The following is a 12,652-nucleotide window of genomic DNA, read 5'->3' as shown; positions in this document are numbered from 1 at the left end:
TCAGGGTTTATCTGGGGGGAGGGGGTTAATGATTTCCAGCAGAGATGACAAAAAAAGAACCACCCAGGATTGCTATGAATGGTTTATGAAGATGGTATATTGTCCACCCATCCTAGGGGTGCCAAGCATACCACAGACACCAGAGACGGACTGTTTCTAATGATCACTTTCTAGCACATGTATTTGTACATGACCCTGGGGTCATCTCACATACCACCCACGACTGAGGCAGTGATTGCTTTTGGAGAGGAGTTTGACAACACATTCAGGCTCTGCAGGATCGATTATTAACGTCTGTCTTGCGCTAGCAGAAGGGCAATTGCACTTAATTTACAAATTTGTTATCCTTGATCTCTAAAAACCACCACCACCACCACCACCACCACCACCACCCCCACCATTTCAGTTACTTTATATGTGTTAATTGATCTGACATTTGTCATTTTCTTCTGGAAATGCACCCAATAACTTAATTCAGGCAAGGGCTGTCCCCTGAAAAACTATTAATTTGGCAGATTTCCCCCCTGGCTTTACTGAGATATAATTGACATATAACACTGTGTAACTTTAAGGTGCACAATGTGATTTTTTAAAAAAAGATTTTACTTATTTATTTGAAAGCGAGAGCGAGAGAGAGAGAGAGAGAGAGAGAGAGAGAGAGAGAGTTCGAGCATGAGCAGGGGGAGGGGCAGGGGGAGAGGGAGAAGCAGACTCCCCACTGAGCAGGGAGCCGGATACGAGACTCCACCCCAGGACGCCGGGATCATGACCTGAACTGAAGGCAGATGCTTAACTGATTGAGCCTCCCAGGTGTCTTTGTGATGATTTAATGATTGTGAAATGGTTACCACAGTAAGGTTAGTGAGCACATCTTTCACCTCATACAATTACCATTTTTTGTTGTGGTGGTGGTGGTGGGGAGATCATTTAAGATCTATTCTCTCAGTGGCTTTCAAGTATACAACACAGTATTGTTAACTCTAGTCACCACGCTGTACAGTACATCATAGCAGGTATGTTTTTTTTTTTTTTTTTAAGATTTTATTTATTTATTCATGAGAGACAGAGAGAGAAATGCAGAGGCAGAGGGAGCAGCAGCCTCCCCGCGGAGCAGGGAGCCCAATGCGGGGCTCGATCCCAGGACCCTGGGATCATGACCTGAGCCGAAGGCAGATGCTTAACCGACTGAGCCACCCAGGTGTCCCCATCACAGCAGGTGTGTTTTTAAAGTTGCTACTCTAGCTCCTTTCTTTTTGTCACTCAAGTATTTATGCTCAGTTTTGAAAAAAAAAAAAAAAAGAAAGAAAATGCAGATGCATTTCTTTTTTTAAAGGAAGAAATTTATAATCCCACCACCCAGGGGTCATCACTGATAAACTTTCGGGGTTTATCCTGCCAGGTTCTTCTACACATATAACATTCAAGTATATATTTTAAAATAATGAGGTATAGGGGCACCTGGGTGGCTCAATTGGTTAAGTTGTTAAGCGTCTGCCTTCGGCTCAGGTCATGATCCCAGCGTCCTGGGATCGAGCCCTGGGTCAGGCTCCTTGCTCAGTGGAGAGTCTGCTTCTTCCTCTCCCTCTGCCGCTCCTCTCCACTCATGCTCTCTCTCTCTCTAATAAATATTAACCTTTAAAAAAATAAAATAATGGGATATAAAATACCTACTCTTTTGTAATCTCTTTTCATCACTTAGTGTATACTATCAACATCTTACAGAGTTTCTCTTTTAATATTTGTCTTTGTCTTTGTTTTTGTTTTGGCCTGGAGGAGTCTTTTGCTTTCCCCACACCCTTTCCTGAGTGACCATCCTACTTCTCAAAATTATTTGATAAATGATTACCCACTAAAGTACTGGCTCTCACAGCATTATCTTTCTCCAAACCCATCTCAACAGACTTTGTATTTTTGGTGGCACTTTTAAAGATCAGATAACATTTCATATCAAAATCTCTAATAGGAGAATTTCAGACCCTGATGGAAAGGGGAAGAGATGCTTTTGTCTTGGCGGGGGGAGTCCTCTTGGTGCCCCTTAAATTATAACACCAGGGAAGTCAATGTCAATAAGAATTAAGGTAAAAGCCAAGGATAGTCGGATTTCACCGTACCCTGACCAAGACCTGCAATGTACCTTGGTTTCCTTATCTGTACCCTGACCTTCCAAGTTGGCTGTGAGGCTGGACTGTGCACCCAGGGAGAAAATGTTATAAGAGATGAATGAGGTTGGGACAGTAGGCATGGCTGAATTTTCTGGGCCTCGTGAGTCACAGCTGGGAGCTAGAATTTTAAGTACAAGGAGAACCTGTCAGTTTTTAGCAAGAGAGTAACATAATCTGATTTATAATTGCATGAAGGTGATTTTGCTGCTACCTGGAAAATCAGCTCGGCCATTTTATTCCCTAATGTTTACCTACTAGGAAATTCCACCCTTAACAAGAATGGGAAGGCAGTGACCCTCAAAAAAGCTGGGCTTAAGATATTTCTCTTAAATGGCACTTAGGGAGAAGGCATTATTGCTTTCTTTTCCCTAAAAGACCCTGAAGTAGAGGGAAAGCCTCCCCACTGTGACCCACGGGAAGCGGGCAGCTGACAGTGGCCTGTTGGGTATTCACTCAGGGCCACTCACAAATCCCATGCGGTCTCTTTCTAATTTGGACTGGACAGCTTTCCCAGCTTCATCTGCCTTTCCACGATTCTACACGGATCTTTCCTGCTTATAAATCAAATAGATGGGTAGCATGAGAGTTGTGGCTGAGTTCAGCACTAGCAGATGCCTCTATAAATAAAAAAAAAATGAGGTCAGAAGTAGCTCCTAAGCATATGTTACCAAAAATAAATCTCACCAACTAGCAGAAGTAGCTGGAAAAAAAAAACTCTCATAACTTTTTTTCCTCCTTACACACTGTGACCTTGTCTGCTTAAGTGACCCTTTTTCTTCTTAACCTTCCAGATTCCATAATGAAGTTTCTTTTTCCCCCCTTCAACCTTGTGTTATGAAAAACACTGAACATATAAAATATTTGAAAGAACAATCCATATCCTTATACTCTTGATGTAGTCACAGTGACCCTTTCTTTTCCCATTTCTGCTTTGACTCCGTAAGTTTTACTAAATCACTGACAGCAAGTTGAAGTCATTGCATTCCTCAGCCTTAACTACAGCTCGCAACTCCTAAAACCAAGAGGATCCTCAGTTTTGTGAGCTCCTACGTTAAAAGACATTCTTGATATCATATAAGATGCAGCTGATACTACAATGTCCCTAGTTGTCTCTAAAACGTGCCTTTTATAGACTTTTTTTTTTTTTTTGGAACCAGGATCCAACCATAATGCGTTTTCTAAAGAATGAAGAAGTGTTAACTGCTCTACACAAAAGGACTTCAGTGAATTCCTTATTTGGGAGCCTGCTGAGTGTTCCCATTGGCTGCCACATGGGGTTCTCTGCACGGGGTTCTTTCTGGAAGGAGCTAGTCCATTGCTATCAGGTCACTTTTGCACTCACTGAGTGCCACGCTCATGTGCATTATTCCTACTGCTTAGGACAACTACTAACACCATACGGTTATGAGGGCAGTGATCGTTAGATGATTAATAAGAACCAAAAGCTACGTGAAATTGCCCTTCGTCAACAGAGCAAATAAAAGTGAATACGTTTCAGAATCAGGATGCAAAAATATTTTATTGAAAGGGAACCTCATAAAAGTTCTTCAAGGGATGAGTATTTTATTTTTTGTATTAGTTTCAGTTTTAAAATTTTCCTTTGCTATTTTATTTAAAACTCATGGACCATGAGGGATTTCTCTCTTTTTCTTTTCATTTTTTGGGGAAATATTTTTAACTACTGATTTAAGTTTTTTTTTTTTAATTTTTTTAATTTTTTAAGTAAGCTCTTTGCCCAACATGAGGCTTGAACTCACGACCCCAAGATCAAGAGTCACATGCTCCACCAACTGAGCCAGCCAGGCGCCCCTGACCATGAGGGATTTCCACCAGATACCACAAAACCTCATGTTCCCAACTCACTCAGCCTGAGGCTAACTGGGGACTTGATTTCTCTTGTGTAAAGGATACCCTAACAGATTCAGGATACATATTTAAAAAAAAACAAAACAGTGTCAATGTGATCCTACCATGTCAGATTTATATACAACAGCATCAGACGCTACCTTGAGGCTCCGTTTCTGGGCGGTATAACTATGTACCAGTTTTAGCCCATCTCCTAAAGGGAATCATCAAACCAGTCTCAGAACACTATTTTCCTAACATTCTAAGTTTTGAGGCAACCCAAAGACAGTGACACTAACGCTAATATTTTATGTTTCTGTCTTTGTCAAGTGAGTGTGGAGAAATGAGCTGGGAACTGGAGGCTGAGGACCCCCCAGGAATCCCCACTCTGGTTTTCTGGTGGGAGGAGTGCATGTGTGTGTCAGGGGGCACAGGGCCTACCAGACAGCCCAGCATTCTAAACATTCCCTTATATGGACACACGTGGACGGTTAGTCAAGTTGTCTCCTCATGCTGATGCTAAGCCCCAGTGGTACAGGGCCTATGAAGCAGGCAACAAAGTAGGCTTCCCACACCCAGCTTGGTCCGGAAAGTATGAGCTACAGCTTCCAGCTGCCCCTGGGCTGGGATTCCAGGTGCTGTGCAAAGCTCAACAGTGATACGGTCCATCCGGTCCTGTTCCGTGGGGCCCTCACTTCCAGGAGCTCTTTGTAAACCTGGCCAAATAAATCCGTGATCTTACCTGATTCTGTGTCTGTGTGTCTGCGTGTGTGTGTGTGTGTGTGCGCGCGCACGTGCGCGTGTGGTCTTTCCCCACCAATCTGCGCCTCACTCGAATAATGCTGTATATTACCATGTCTCACCTCTGCTCTTTCCCCTACTCCCTGAATTGTCAAGGGGAAAAATCATTATGATTCTGGATCAGAATCATGTCTGGTCAGCTGGGAAAGATCATCTACAGCCAAGAAACTGGCTTAGGACGTAGCTCCTCCCCCACCCCCCTGGGTGCATGTCAGCGTCTTCCAAGGCTGGCATTTCCTAAAAGGTGGGAAGTGGGGACGCAGGGAAATGATTTTTAACAACAGTGAGTCACGGTGAGGAAGTTCTTTCCTTCTCAGTTTCTGACAACTTTAATGAGCAAGTCTCCATTTGGATCCAGCACATCTTATCACCTCTTTAACATTTGCTCATCACCATTTTTAACAGAGACAGCACGCCTCAGGCTCAGAGGCCTGGGCACGTAGAGGCTGGAATTACATCACTTTGTTTTATTTTGATTGAATTTATTGTTCTGGCTGCTTTCTAATGATGGCAAGAGATAATGATTTTTTTTTTAATGGAAGTGATATAAAGTGTCCTTTTAAAATAGATTTAAGTTAAACAGTTAATTTAAATAAAAATATTTTGTAAACGAGAGGACTAGGGGTCTGTAGATATGGCAAGAACTGTGACAACACATCAATGACTAACCTCTGGAACCACTGGCTAAGAAGAGCCCTTCTAGACCGGGGGTTCTCCAGCCTGGCTGCACACTGGAATCAAGTGTGGAGCCCTTGGCCTGGCATCTCAGCCAGGGCCTCCCCGGAGCAGGATGCAGCACAGACATGGGCTGCGGAAGGAGCTCTGTGAGCGACTCTACTGAGCAGCTGCTGCTGGACCACGACCCCACCTCCTGGATGTTTGCAGACGTCTGCTCTCCAATACCTCGCCGGAAAGAAAACTGCATTATGACTCCCGAGCCCTCAGCTTCTAGGCCTTCTATCCTTGGGGCCTCCCCACAGAAAAGTCATCCGTGCAGAACTGACTAACCAAGGCTCAGATTTCTTGGCAATTACTGGCACGGCTAATGAAACAAACACCACATGTTTCAAGGACTGGGGTGTGGCTTTGGATTAAGGGGACTGACAGTCTCTGTCTCAAATGGAATGGTGTTATCCTGTAAGAGGTTAGAGGATAAACAGGGCTGTTTTTACTTGTCATTGAGAACTGAGCTAAAATGTCCCTCCCCTCATCATTTAGGCCATAAAGAGCCCTGTGTTAGGTGAGGAGGATGTGAAAATGACCCTCATCCTCTCCTCCCTGTTTCTACTATTTTATACCCTTATCACTCTGTTGTTGTGGATCTTGGCTGGTGGTCTCCAAACTTGTTTGACCACAAGCTTTCATCAGTAAAATTCTGAGCAAACACCTCAACTGATGTATTTATTTGATCAACGCTGGATAGCTGTCATTTTTGAACAGTGTGCTAACAGGAGGGCTTAGTTTCTTCCTTATTTTTTGAGTTAGTAAATAGTTAAAAACTCTGAGATCATTCTGCCTAACCCCTGGATCACTAACTTTCTATGCTGCAGACTGAAGGTGTGGACTGTGAACAGCACCATCAGGGAAGGGATCTTGTCCAATGACCTCTGAGTCCTGGAGTCCCACACACAGCCTGGCCCATGGCAGGGGGGCGGGCGGGGAGGTGGTGGTTCTCAATCACATCTGCAGAATCTGTGACCCTCACCTGTCGGACCGTGTTTGCCAGGTGCCCACTATGTCAATGAAGCTAGCGGGTTTGTTTTCCAGACTGGGACATATCTGAAAGGATGTCAAAATACTTAAGAACTATAAAGCCATGGGGTGCCTGAGTGGCACGGTCAGTTGAGTGTCTGATGCTTAGTTTCGGCTCAGGTCGTGATCTCATGGGTTGCGAGATCAAGCCCCGAGTCTGCACTCAGTGGGGAGTCTCCTTGAGATTCTCTCTCTCTCCCTCTGTCTCACCTTCCACTCTCACTTGTGCTCTCCCTCTCTCAAATAAATAAGTCTTAACAAACAAACAAGCAAACAAATAAAAAAAAAAAAACTATAAAGCCATGTACAGGACAGGGAGTCAAGGGGCCTCCTTTCCACAAAGCCTGTCTCATTTTCTTTTTTTTTAAGTTTTTTTTTTTTTTTAATTTATTTGACAGAGAGAGACACAGCGAGAGAGGGAACACAAGCAGGGGGAGTGGGAGAGGGAGAAGCAGGCCTCCCGCCGAGCAGGGAGCCCGACGCGGGGCTCGATCCCCGGACCCCGGGATCATTACCCGAGCCGAAGGCAGATGCCCAACGACTGAGCCACCAGGCGCCCCCTCGTTTCCAATCTAGAACGCCACCGGCTCTGAGTCCGGGCTGAGGATGCGCTGCTTGCAGAAGTGCCGAGGAGCGCTGCTTAGTGGTGCCTGGATGTAGGGACAGAATGCGCCTCCTGAGTGGCTGGAGGGGTCTTTTGTCAGGACGATGGGAAAAATAACCCTGGATCAAGAACAGGGGGCAATATGGAGCGAAGGTCTGAGATGGACAGTGAAGGGTGGGCTTTTGCTGTTCTACTTCCCGTGCATCAGGGTTGTGGACATTTGTTAAATGTGTGAGTACCTCCTCTTAAGGGAAAAGAAAGCAAAAATGTCTATTGCACTAAATTCAGAGTGTAAAGGAAACAGTGGGAGACCCCTATCTCCTGCTCCCATCACACCTCATACAGGTAACCACTCTTCCCAGCTCAGTGAACATTACTCTCATAACTAAACAAAGTAAAAAAAAGTAAGAAAAAGTCAATATTAATATGCCGCAACATACAAGCATCTGCAAGGATACCCTTCGGAATGTTGAACACAGGGGCTATCTTAGTGCATCAATGTGGTTTCTCTTTTCTTTTTTCTGCTTCTCTGGGTTTTCTAGCCATGACTTCATTTCAGTTATACACTAAGAAAAACAAAATTAAATGAAAAAGACTATAAAGTGGAAGCAGGAGAGAGAGGGGTCAGATGTGGAGCTGGAACCCAAGCCCAAACCCAAACCAACCACGCAATCTGCAAGGCTCCGCCGAGCAGCCCTCTGTCCCTGAGTGCGCTAAGATCTTTGCTTCTTGCCCCAAGGCCCGCACTAGCTGTAACCCTGGGAAAGTCATCTCCCTCTTGGGGCCTCGGCTTCCTATCTGCAAAATGTGGGACTGCACTAGATCAGTGGTTCTCAACAGGGGGAGGTTTTGTCCTCTAAAGGAATAATAGGCAGTAACTGGAGCCTTTTTTTTTTTTTTTGCCTGTCACAACAGGGGAGGCTGCTACTAGCATCTTGAGAGAGGGCAGAGCCCAGAGATGCTGCTCAACATCCTACGATGCACAGGACAGGCCCTCACAACAAAGGGTTAATCTGGCCCCAAGCTGTCAGCGGTGCCGAGGTTGCGAGACCTGCCCTCAGTGGTGTTCATTTCTGTGAGTTTGGGCCCGGACTCTCCTGGTGTCCTGTAAGGGGAGCAATGCGCTCATGACTACGCAGATTCTGACTGTGGCCCACTCAACTATCAGGAGGAGAGAAGAAACAAACAACAGGGCCCAAGGCAGGGAACACTCTTAAGTCCTGGATGGGAGGTCCTGCCATCAAAGGCAGACAGGCCTGAGACAGGCTGTCTTCCTCCCAGGGACTGGGCCCTCCCCCGCTCACGTGAACAACCAGGGCCCTCTTCTGGCGTGTGTCCGCGCAATGAACAATGGGCTGAGGGCTCAAAAACCACACAGAATTTGAGCCCAAACTCGGCGACTATGCAATATTTCCCTGATGACCATCTTATGATTTCTCAGGGTAGGAGATACTAGAGGAAATACTAGTTGTTAATAACTGAATTTCCTTTGAAAACATAACAGGACTTATAAATAAATACCTAACAAATGCTGATTCATCTCAGGCTAGACTCAACAAATATTTAAGAGGCTACCTCGGCTAGACCCTTTGCACGCACCCTTGACCAATGATGCACATGGGCTCTATCACTGCGGAGGGAAGAAGGTCTATTCAATCGCTGGTGCTGGGACAACCGGGGAAGAGAGGAAAATGGATTTCTACCTCCCATGAAGCACACAAATCAATTCCAAGTGGATAACAGACTTAAAGGTCTGTTAAGCCTCAAAAGGCTAAACTCTCAAACTCTTAGAAGATAACACATCTTCATGACTTTAGAGTAGGAAAGAATTTTTTAAACAAGTCACAAAAGCACCAACCACATAGGGGGAAAAATGATAAATATACCAAGCCTTAAGAACTTCTGTTTATCAAGACATGCCACAGAAATATATTTACAATCATGTATCCACAGTCTATCAATAATCCATACAAATCAATAAGGAAAAGATGACTTTGATTTAAAAACTGGCAAAAGTATTGAACAGCCTTTCACAAAAGAGGCTGTCCCAATGGTAGTGCTCTAAGCAAAGGGGCCCAGCATCCGTGGTCATCAGGGAAATCAAAACCATGATGAGGTATCATGACACAAGCACCAGAATGGTAATGATAGAAAAGAGAGACAAAGCCGGTGTGCATGAGGATGTGAAGAAATGAAAACTGTTCTACATCGCTGAATGAGTAAATACATTGGCACAACCACTTTATAAAACTGTTTGGCAGTGTGTATCCACACACTGACCTGGCCATTCTACCACACGGTAAATTTACCTAATAAAAATGAGAGCATAGATCCACCAAAAGAAATGTACAAGAACATTCACGGCATCTTTATTCCTAATAGCATCACTATTCACTCCGTAAACAACCCAAATGCCCACCCACAGTAACATGGATGATTCCATTAGTCTATGCAGTGAGAATACTGCATATTCCATATATTACTCTATGTATGTTAGACCTTAATTAAAAATACCAAGCAAACAACCAGATTCACAGCTAGAGAGGTTTCTATGCTAATACTACACCCTGAATTCTGAGAAATATTCACAAGCACCAAACTCAAAGAGAAAAATTACACCATTGTATAAGTAATCAATCTTTTCAATTTATATTCTGCCTACCTACAAATTAATGATATATTAATAATCTCAGTTAAAAACAAAAAGGCAAGCCACAGAATGAGAGAAGGTATTTGCAGCAAAAATTTCAATATGGAACCCACAATCAGAAACTCTGCAAATCTATTAGAAAAAGACAACATGAGATGAGCGGGCAAAAACTTCTTAATTTGTACTTTTCAGTATTTTCCAGTTCTTCTGTTATTAGTAATCTATATTATGTATTACTTCTATTTTTTTGAGTTAATTTTTAGTTCAATAATAATACATGAAAATACTTCCCTTGCAAAATATTAGACATTCCAGATAAAATTAAAGTTGACCCTTAATCCTAGTTTCCTCCCTGATACCTAGAGAAAAAGACTGAACTATCTGGTATACCGTTTTTCCCCTAGATTTTTGTTTTCAATGCAGGGTTATTTTGTGGGTTTTATTTTTTGTTTATTTTATAGGTATAGCATCATAATGTGTGTCTTGTCCTGCGGTTTGTTTTTATTTTCACTGAGTATTATGTCTTTCAACATTTTCTATGTAGGTATATACAAGGCTACTTGAGCACCTTATTCTTTTTAACTGCTTCCGAGTCCTCCAGAAGAACAGATGTCCTACGGTTTAAATAGTCTTTCCTCTGCGGATGGTCATTAAGGTCCCTCCCTTTCTTTTTGTGCTATTAGTACCCCTCTCTAATTAGAACAGTTGATATGTCATGCCTCATTCTCGTCTCAGAAAGCACTGTCTTGGTTTGCGGATTCCCCCAGCTGTCAAGCAGAAAGCACAGCGCACGGCTCCGGGGAGCCCTAACCCTTGCTATGTTGGCCTCCGCCAGGCCTGGAATCAGTCCTGGAAACAAACCTAAGCTTTCCTTCTTCCACCTCTGCCGCTGATGGGCCTGGGACCTCAGAAAAGTGCTCCCCTCTCCGGTTCCCACTGCCTCACATACGAATGGATGGGGTGGGAACCCAGACTGTTGAGGCCTCCCTCAGCTCTGAAGGTCTTTTATCCTGAGGATCCTCTTGGCTTCAGTGATATATGCAAGCGACCACCCCAGCAGGGATGCCTGAGAAAAAATTTTTCCTCTCCTTGTATCCCCATCAATAAATAGTCTCCTTCTTGGAGTTTGTACAGGGGAAGCTTAATTGGTGCTCCCGGGTCACAGCTCCTCATGAAAGAAGGTGCTAAGAGGAGACACGTAGGCACTGGGTTTCCAGGGCCGGCCCTCCCCCACCTCTGCTCCTCCCGGTGCCCCTGGAGCCTCTCCCCATCTTCCTGAAGCCTTGAACAGAGCAGTTTTTCCTACTCATCTTATCCCTGTGACTTCTGAAGGCTAAGTTGCCATGGCAACCCAGGCCACTGAACCGTGTTCAAAACCTGTTACCATAAAGAGGAACACTTAGCTGTCTCAAGAGTCTATTTAAAGGGGAACAGAGAGGCAATTACTCCTTATGGAGGGGGAGCAAAACCCTGTGTGTTTCCGAGCCTTTCCGCGGCAAAGGGTCTGAGAGGGCAGATGGGACATGTCCCTTGTAGAGGTGGGGACCCCATTCAACCGGTTCACTCACATGGACGATGAGAACAATGAGAAGCAGGAATCTCCCGGTTCTCAAAAACTAATGATGTATTGTATGGTGACTAACATAACATAATAAAAAAAAAAAAAAATGGGGTGGGGGGCCCCTGGGTGGCTCAGTTGTTAAGCGTCTGCCTTCGGCTCAGGTCATGATCCCAGGGTCCTGGGATCGAGCCCCGCATTGGGCTTCCTGCTCGGCGGGGAGCCTGCTTCTCCCTCCCCCACTCCCCCTGCTTGTGTTCCCTCTCTCACTGTGTCTCTCTCTGTCAAATAAATAAATAAAAATCTTAAAAAAAAAAAATCTCCCGATTCTTTTTTTTTTTTTTTTATTTGAGAGAGAGAGAGACAGCGAGAGAGGGAACACAAGCAGGGGGAGTGGGGGAGGGAGAAGCAGGCTCCCCGCCGAGCAGGAAGCCCAATGCGGGGCTCGATCCCAGGACCCTGGGATCATGACCTGAGCCGAAGGCAGACGCTTAACAACTGAGCCACCCAGGGGCCCCAAAGGAATCTCCCGATTCTTATTCTGAGCTTACTTCTCCTCTTGCTCTACCCGTGTTCTGTCTCCTCCCTAGTCCCTTTCTTCCCCCCCCTCTCCAGGTGCCTCCTGCCTCCAGGATGATCCCTGGCCTGGGCAGCTGCTTCCACTCGGTGCTTCTCCCAAGCCTGAAAGGGCCTTTCACCATCGTAAACCTGACCCCCTCACTCTCCACCTCAGTAATCTCCAATGGCTTCCTGCCCAGGCCCGCGGCTACCTGCCTCTCTCAGCTCCTATCTTGTCCCCTTTGCCTCTCCACTCCAGCTCATTCCAGGGTTCTTTCTCTTTGTTAAAGACATCAAGCTCCACCGTCTGCAAAAGCAGCTTGTCCCTCCCGACGCCCATCACTCTCTATCCTGTTTTCCTTTCCATTCCTTTACAGCACGTACCACCCTCTGCATTCCCAGTCTTGGTTGTTCACGTCTCCGATCATGCCCCTCTCGGGAGTAAGAACAGTAGTAATTTGTCTCCCTCACCCGAGGCCGTTCACCCACAAGCTAGCAGTGCAGGCTCTCAGTCCCCTTTTGCTGAATGATCCTCCTGCTGCCTCCTGAGGATTATGCCTCTCCCTTTCCTTCCAACGCGCCACTGCACCAGTTCCCCCACGGCTCGGGGGCTGTGGACCCCACACGAGGAGGGGAGCAGGCAGCGCAGAGCATTGGGGAGAATGAGAAGGAGGCAGCCTCTGCTGAAGCCACGAGGGCTGGTGGGGACAGATGAGCGGTCA

At 45.4% G+C, this 12,652-nt stretch overlaps 1 protein-coding gene across 3 annotated transcripts in view; it reads right to left on the bottom strand.

Moving 5' to 3' along the window:
- The window catches only part of CYFIP2 (cytoplasmic FMR1 interacting protein 2), a 124,861-nt gene that overhangs the window by 24,175 nt on the left and 88,034 nt on the right, over positions 1-12,652 (bottom strand). The gene's annotated exons all lie outside the window — the stretch shown is intronic.

The sequence above is a fragment of the Halichoerus grypus genome, chromosome 2 (genome assembly GCF_964656455.1).
Source record: "Halichoerus grypus chromosome 2, mHalGry1.hap1.1, whole genome shotgun sequence".
Taxonomy (NCBI): domain Eukaryota; kingdom Metazoa; phylum Chordata; class Mammalia; order Carnivora; family Phocidae; genus Halichoerus; species Halichoerus grypus.
The sequence above is the reverse complement of the archived record's forward strand: the minus strand, read 5'-3'. Positions and strand labels throughout refer to the sequence as shown.